Raw genomic sequence first — 7,950 nt, 5'->3', positions numbered from 1 at the left:
CAGGTAGAACTCTTCCTAAACCTTTGTGATCAGGTTCCGATGTTTTGAAGAGCTGATACTGCTCTCTCCAAGACTGGGAAAAGTTGTGATCCAGGAAGCACATTCGCTCGCTCCTGAAAGCTTGTGGGTTCTCCTGATACCTCTGCCTTAGCACATTAATCCAAGCATCTATATGCTGCATATTAAATATAACAAGTTAGAAGTTACCAGACGACTTAAATATAAGTCGTCTACGTGGTCGATTTATCTTTAAGTCGTCTGGAAAGTAGTCTACTTGGACGACTTTGTAGACGACTTAAATCGTGTGCAGAAGACTTACGCAGTCTTCCAGCCATTCTCTGGCTGTCCGGAGGAAGTGGTACCACCTTGTTGGTGATGTACGTGGTTTGTCCTCGGTCTTAGTTGAATAATGACTGCAAACAAAAAAGCAATCAGTTTTGGACGACTAAATCAAGCTATTATGGGTAAAGCAATCACTTACGGATCAGTTTTCAACCAATCAGCGAGTTCCTTCAACTTATCTTTGTTTACTGGCGGAAATGGATTATAGGCTGCCACTTTATCTTTTTTTTTCTCTGCCGTATAAGGAGATCTCACAGTGGGAGCAGGTTTCTTCGCTCGTTTACTCTTTGCACGCTTGTCCAATACAACCAGGCTCGGTTCTGAAACTGGATCGCTTGGCTCGGTGGAAGCGAGGCTCGGTTGTTGATCGGTGGAAGCGAGGCTCGGTTGTTGATCGGTGGAAGCGAGGCTCGGTTGGTGATCGGTGGAAGTGACAGCAACAATCTCTTTGGAGGTGACACCATCTGCTTTATCCTCCGGCAAGATCTTATATACCGAGTTCGCCTCGGTTGCTGTATCCTCCGGCAACCATCTCTGCAATAAAAGTTGCACACAAGTTAACCCTGGACGACTTAAATAAAAGTTGTCTGGACGACTAGTTGACCCTGGACGACTTAAATATAAATCGTCTGGACGACTAGTTGACCCTGGACGACTTAAAATTAAGTCTTCCGTGGTCAACTAGTCGTCCAGACAACTTACGTTTAAGTCGTCCAGGGTCAACTAGTCGTCCAGACAACTTTTACAGTCGTCTGGACAACTAGTTAACCCTGGATTTGATACTAACCTCTTTGATTTGAGGAGGCTGTTTCTTTTGAGGAGGAGGCTGTTTCTTTTGAGGAGGAGGAGGAGGCTGTTTCTTTTGAGGAGGAGGAGGCTGCTGTTTGGTTTGATGAGGAGGAGGCTGGTTACTAACCACGGTTTCATTGGCATGAGGGGTAGCCTGTTTGTTACTACCCCCGGTTTCTTTGGCAAGAGGGGTAGGCTGTTTATCTTGAGGGGTAGCCTGATTGGTTAGAGGTGGAGGGGTAGCCTGATTGGTGACACCAACCTTCTTCTCCACAGCTTCCAATCTATCGGACAACTTCCTAAACTCCCTGATGCACTTCTTAAACCCTTCTTTCATGCAGTCAGCTACGCCCTTGAACATAATTTCCAAATCCTCTCTGGTCACCCCTCTAGCCTCTTCTCTAGCCTCTTCACTAGCCACTTTAGGAGCCTCTTTACGAGCTTTCTTCCGAGGTCTTGGATTGTCTTCCTCCTCCTCCTCCTCCTCCTCCAACACAACCATCTCTTTGGCTTTCTTCGATGGAGTCACAACCTTAGGTTTTGTATAGACCTTAGTACCAGTGACTTCCCAGCAATACATGGTCCACTTCCACGGTCTCCGCTCATACATGACTTTAATGATGTTCTCCGCGGGCAGGTCCTCAACATCAGAGTCCCATTTTGGCCACATTTCACTAATGTCCTTCTCAACAAAGTTGATCACGCGGGTCTGCAGTAAATAAAAGAATCGAGTTAGATATTTGAAAAAAAAATACTAAATAGACGACTTAATTAAGTCGTCCGATAAGTCGTCTGCGTAGTCTTTTGGATTGAAGTAAATACCTGACTCAAGATAGCAGCTTTCATTGATCTGCGGCCTCTGCTGCCCTCGTAAGCCAGTATCGGTGGAGACGGACTGTCTGCTCTGGGACCACCAATACTAGCACCCAATTCCGGCATAGCTGTGTACGCCCAGACCTGAAGAACTTGTATAAACCCATCCACGGTGTAACAGCCAGTAATTTCTTTGTTCCACAAAGAGTCCATCAGCACCTTAAACGCGACTCTCCCCCATGGATAATTCTCAAACCGTTCTAAATCCATCACTAGCCTTGCCAGAGTAGATCGTGTAGCGGTTGAAAACTTTCTCCCTTCAATGAATCCAGTGAAGATTGAGAGGTACGCGAGCCGCTTGCGATCTTCCCTGGACCAATCCCCGCATCTCTTCAGTGCTGCTATTATCTGATCAGTAGTTGGCCCAGCTTCCAGATGAACTCCCAGCATCCCCCAGAAAGAAACCATCTCTTGGGTAACGTCACATTTTGGTGTCTCAAGGTCCTCGATGTACTCGCAGTTTAGACCAGTGAGGTTTTCAAACTCTAACAGTGAAAACCTCAAAGGTTCTGGACCAACGAGAGACCACATCTCATACTTCTTCTTAATGTCCAGCTTGAAACTGAGCATGTAGTGAACCAGCCTTGAAGCCCAACCAAATCCCTGCTCCTTGAACTTGATGAAAACTCCCAAACTCGACTCCTTGAACTCTTCAAATTCGTCATCAGTAAGAGCTTCCCTAAGAGCAGTATGCAACTTGTTGTTATCCGTATGATACGAAATGCTATTGTGGGCTTCTGGCTCTTCCCCTGATGTGTATAACCTACGGGGGAGTTCTGGAATATCCATCCTTTTTGTCTGCAAAATAATCAAAGACAACAATATAAGTCCAGACGACTTAGTAGACGACTTATAATTAAGTCGTCTGGAAAGTCGTCCAACTAGACGACTTTCCAGACGACTTAAATTTAAGTCGTCTGGAAAGTCTTCCAAATGGACGACTTATATTTAAGTCATCTACTAAGTCGTCCAGTTGGAAGAATTTCCAGACGACTTAAATTACTTACAAGTCTTCCAGTACAAAGCGGACCTGATTAGTCGCAGAAGGAGTTGGAGTACTCGTTATTGCGGTTATAGATCTGAAAAAATAAACGTGAAACGGTGAGAATGAGTAAATTGATAGAGACAACGTTTTATGTTCATCTTTTCCTCGAGATTGATGACTTATCGGCGTTAGGGTTTACAGAGAAACGGCGCTAAGGTTTACAGAGAAGAAGCGGCGGCGCTAGGGTTTAGAAGAAGCGGCGGCGCTAGTGTTTAGAGGAAGCGGCGGTGAGAACGTTGGTGACCACGGTGGCGAGGGCGACGGTTTGTTCGGAAATAGTGGAAGCGGCGGCGCTAGGGTTTAGAGGAATCGGCGGCGCTAGGGTTTAGAGGAATCGGCGGCGCTAGGGTTAGAAGAAGCTGCGGCGACAACGGTGAGAATGAAGTGAGATAGATAGCCGGCGTTGAGAACGATGGTTTGTTCGGAAATCGTGGGAATTCGAAATCGCCTTTGAGAGAGAACTGTTAGGGTTTCTGAATTTCGCGAAAAATGAAACAGAAAAAGAAAAAATCACCTTATATATTGGGTAAATAATCCGGTTAGCTTTAAAAGTACATTGGTAAACTTTAAGGTTTGGTCCGGTTTAGACGACTTATTCTGGCTGATAATGTACAAAAGACGACTTAATATTTAGTCGTCTGTTTTCAGACGACAAAATATTAAGTCGTCCTAGACCCTAAAATGAACCCCTAAACTAAAATGACTAGATTAACTAACTAACCACGTTATAAAATCAAATTATACTTAAATAGTGTTTACTATACACAGAAATGAACACGCATAAGTAATTTTAAAAATTTTCAAAAACGGTTTTAATGCTTTCCAAAATCTAACCCTAAGAACACATACAATACTACAACATATGTTGATGAAACATAAACTAAAGAATATCATGACTCACTACTTTCACTCATCTATGCTGAAAACAATTGAAATTTGTTATATCTTAATTTATACCCCCTAAGACATATGTTAATTACATAATTCCTATTTTTCACTTATCAAAATATTTTTTACAAAATTTTTAAATTATGTTTAAGACTAACTGTCCAGACGACTTTCAGTTAAGTCGTCTGGACGACTTATTTGCAAGTCGTCTAAACAAACGACTTGCGAGGGGTAGAAACGTAAAAAAAAATCCGTTTTTTTGTTTGGTCACAAGGGGATAGTTGTAATTTCAATAGCCTTTTAGGTTACTTTTGCCTTTGACCCAAGTTGGGGTATTGTTTTGGATTTGACTCCAAGTTTTGAGTCACACTTGGCAATTCTCCCTGTAAAATATGGTTCCAACAAAACGTTGTTCGCCGTTCCGACTTTCTAGGTTCGTCGTCAGAGAACGACAAATTTGTTTACGTCCAAGATTTTGACTAGTACCAGTACTTTATGCACGGGACGACGGACATTTTTGGCATGTTGTCTCACATAACACTCCCGCCACAACATCCAAACATACTCATTTATTCACACATATCTGATCTACACTAATATATGCCATTTCTGACCATTGCTAGCCACATTAAAAAATGGATAAAAGATGGAGTCTTCAAGGTACGACTGCTCTTGTAACTGGTGGAGGCAGCGGAATCGGGTTCTGTCTTTCTTCTCTCCATATTGTCATGAATGCCAAGATTTTAGGTAATTTAATTTTTTGGAATACGTTTAGGTATGCCATAGTAGAGGAGTTAGCTGGTTTTGGAGCAAAAATTCATGTTTGCGACATATCTGAAACACTGCTCAATAAAAGTTTAAGCGAATGGGAAAAGAAAGGGTTTAAAGTGAGTGGATCAGTCTGTGATGTAACTTCTCGACCCGAGAGAGAAACTTTGATGCAAACTGTCTCCTCCCTGTTCAATGGCAAGCTCGATATTTTCGTAAGTAAATGACCTTTGATATAGAAACAACTAAGCATTTACATTCAAAGAAAACTTTGTTTAAGTTCACCATAGGTGAACAATGTGGGTGGAGTTCGTCCAAAGCCAACGACAGAATATGATGCAGGCGATTTTGATTTCCATATCGCAACAAACTTGGAACCTGCTTTCCATTTTTGCCAGCTTTCACATCCTCTCCTAAAGGCTTGAGGCTATGGAAGCATCGTCTTCATTTCATCTGTTGCTGGGGTTGTATCTTTAGAATGTGGATCCATTTATAGCCTAACTAAAGGTAACCAAAGTACTACTAGAGACAAGATTAAGTGTTTTTTTTTTGTTGAATCAGCTAGCAAAAAAGTCTTTTACAGGAGCTCTGAATCAGCTAGCAAGAAATTTGGCATGTGAATGGGCAAAAGATAGCATAAGGGCCAACGCTGTTGCTCCTAGTGCTATCAAGACTTCTCTGTCTCAACAAGTAAATCAACAAGACAACTTTTACATTTTTTTTTTTGTAATTACCAACTTCATTTCCTCTAACCCCTCTCATATTTTGTTTCTTAAAGTATCTTGATGACGTCAGTTTCAAGGAGGAATTTTTTGGTAGAACTCCACTTGGTCGTGCTGGAGAGCCAAACGAAGTTGCATCACTGGTGGTATTCGTGTGTCTACCTGCGGCGTCTTATATAACTGGTCAAACAATTAGCGTTGATGGAGGCCTCACCGTTAACGGTTTCTCCTATCAACCACATGCTTGAGAATGCCCTTCTCGTGTTTTATTTCTTGCAACTGTCCTTGAACTCTTAAAGTGTGCTCTCAAATAAAATAGTATACTGTGAGTTTATATCCAAAAATATAAGCGTGTCTACATTGTCACTGTTGTAATTGAAGATTTAGTTACACACGAGAACCTTAGCGAGCACCACTCTTTTACCCGGAAGCCACAGCACCAACAGCCTTCAGCAATCTCTCTCATGCATCACAAAGTTTCTTCTCTATCCTCTGTTTTGTACTTGCAAAGAAAAAGACAGATAGTGTCTTAACTGAGCAAAACATGGGTAACACTCATACATGTTCCCTATTTAATCTCAAAACTTCGAACTCATACTATTCGAAAATGACGAACACACATCATTCAAAATAGATAGAGAAATACTTTGAAATATTAAGTTTCTCGGAAGAGTAATAAGGTTGTCATTAGGCCTGCGATTCCGAACCGAACAGTCCGAACCGAACCGAACCCACATTTTGACATTTCGGTTATTGTTCGGTTACGGGGAGGAAACCATTCAGCAGAGACTTATATATAGTTCGGTTATTCCCTCGGTTCGGTTCGGTTCGGTTAAGAGTAACCGATCGGAAACCCGAGAATCATTAAACCTAGGTATAAATACTTCTCTCAAGCTTAATGGTCGGCTAACCTCTTACTAAGCAGATCGAAAACACAATCCTCTCTATCTAATCTTTAAACTCAAATCCATTTCGCTCAAACTGATCGATAAAAAAGGTTAGTTCTTCTTCAATCTTCATCTTCTTTCTGTTTATGATTTGGGTTGGGATTAGGGTTTGTATTTCGATTTTGGGATTTAGGGTTTTTCACTTAAGATATTTTCGATTTCACTTTCTCTCTATCTATTACCACGGATTGTCTGTTGATTTTGTAGATTAGGTTTCTGTTTCAGATCGATTTTGAAACATTTAGCATTTAGGGATTGAAGTCAAAATCGATATGAGTTTTATGATTAGTGTTGAATAATGGTTTGATTTAAGTGTCTCACTGTGTCAGAAGCTCTACAAACTAGATTTTTTTTCTTCATGTACATGTCTGTCGATTTTGTAGAACATGGTTTCAGTTTTAGATCATTTTGTGTTGAATGTTGAATGATGGTTTGATTTTGTATCTCATTGTCCTAATTTTTTTTCCTTGATGTAGATGTCTGCTTGTGAAGATAACATTGATGATGATCAACCTGGAGAAGGACATGAATCTCAAGCTGGTGGAAAGAAAAGGCCGGCTTCAGAGAGATCAAGTACCAAACTGTCTCCACCTACAAAGAAGAAACAAGTTCACAGAGCAGAATTGTGGCAACACTTTATTCAGAGGGAAGATGACCCGAGCATAGCTAACTGTCGATATTGTGGTCAAGATATAGGCTGCGACTCTAAGAAGAGTGGAACAAGTGCCATGAAAAATCACATATCTCGCTGTAAGTTGCATGAACTCTTTAAGTCTAGTGGGGGTCAGACAATCCTAGGTGGTGATAGTAGTGGTGTAGTGACTGCAGTGAAGTATGATGCTACCCTGTTTAAGAGATCTGTCAATGAGATGATTGTGTTGAATGAGTTACCGTTTGCTTTTGTGGAATCTGAAGGGTTTAGGCGTTTCTGTAAGAACGTGTTGCCTATGTATACGGTTCATTGTAGAAAAACAGCAACAGAGGACATTTTTGGGATGTTCTTGAAAGAGAAAGAAGCGTTGAAACACTTGTTCAGTTCTGAGCAGAACAGGGTCTCTCTAACCGTACAGATATATAGGTTGCTCCTACAACCTCTTGCAGCTACATGGTTGTGACAGCTCACTGGATTGACAGAAACTGGACTATGCAGAAGAGGATTATTAGCTTTAAACCAGTGACAGACCATAAAGGAGAAACGATATCTGAACATCTGAATCACTGTCTTGAGGATTGGGGAATCAAGAAGGTATTCACAGTGACAGTAGACAACACCAAGGGGAATGATAAGGCAATACGACTGTTTACAGAAGCATTTAAGCAAGTAGGACCAGATGCTTTAGTTAGGAATGGGGCGTTGATGCATATGCGCTGCTGTGTCCACATATTAAACTTGATAGTGAGGGACGGTTTAGCTGAGGTAAAAGAAAGTGTGGTGGCTATCAGGAATGCAGTTAAGTATGTAAGATCATCTGGTCAACGGCTACAATCGTTTCAGTTGAGGGTCCTCACATGAAAAGTTAGTAGAAGAAGCTTGTCTTTGGACTGTACTACAAGGTGGAACTCAACATATCTGATG

General features: G+C 41.5%; 1 pseudogene; it reads left to right on the top strand.

Annotated features, from left to right (window-relative positions):
- Positions 1–4,333: 4,333 nt before the first annotated feature.
- Positions 4,334–5,985, top strand: LOC125585571 (annotated as a pseudogene).
- Positions 5,986–7,950: the final 1,965 nt, after the last annotated feature.

This window comes from Brassica napus, chromosome C4 (genome assembly GCF_020379485.1).
Source record: "Brassica napus cultivar Da-Ae chromosome C4, Da-Ae, whole genome shotgun sequence".
NCBI lineage: Eukaryota > Viridiplantae > Streptophyta > Magnoliopsida > Brassicales > Brassicaceae > Brassica > Brassica napus.
The sequence above is the reverse complement of the archived record's forward strand: the minus strand, read 5'-3'. Positions and strand labels throughout refer to the sequence as shown.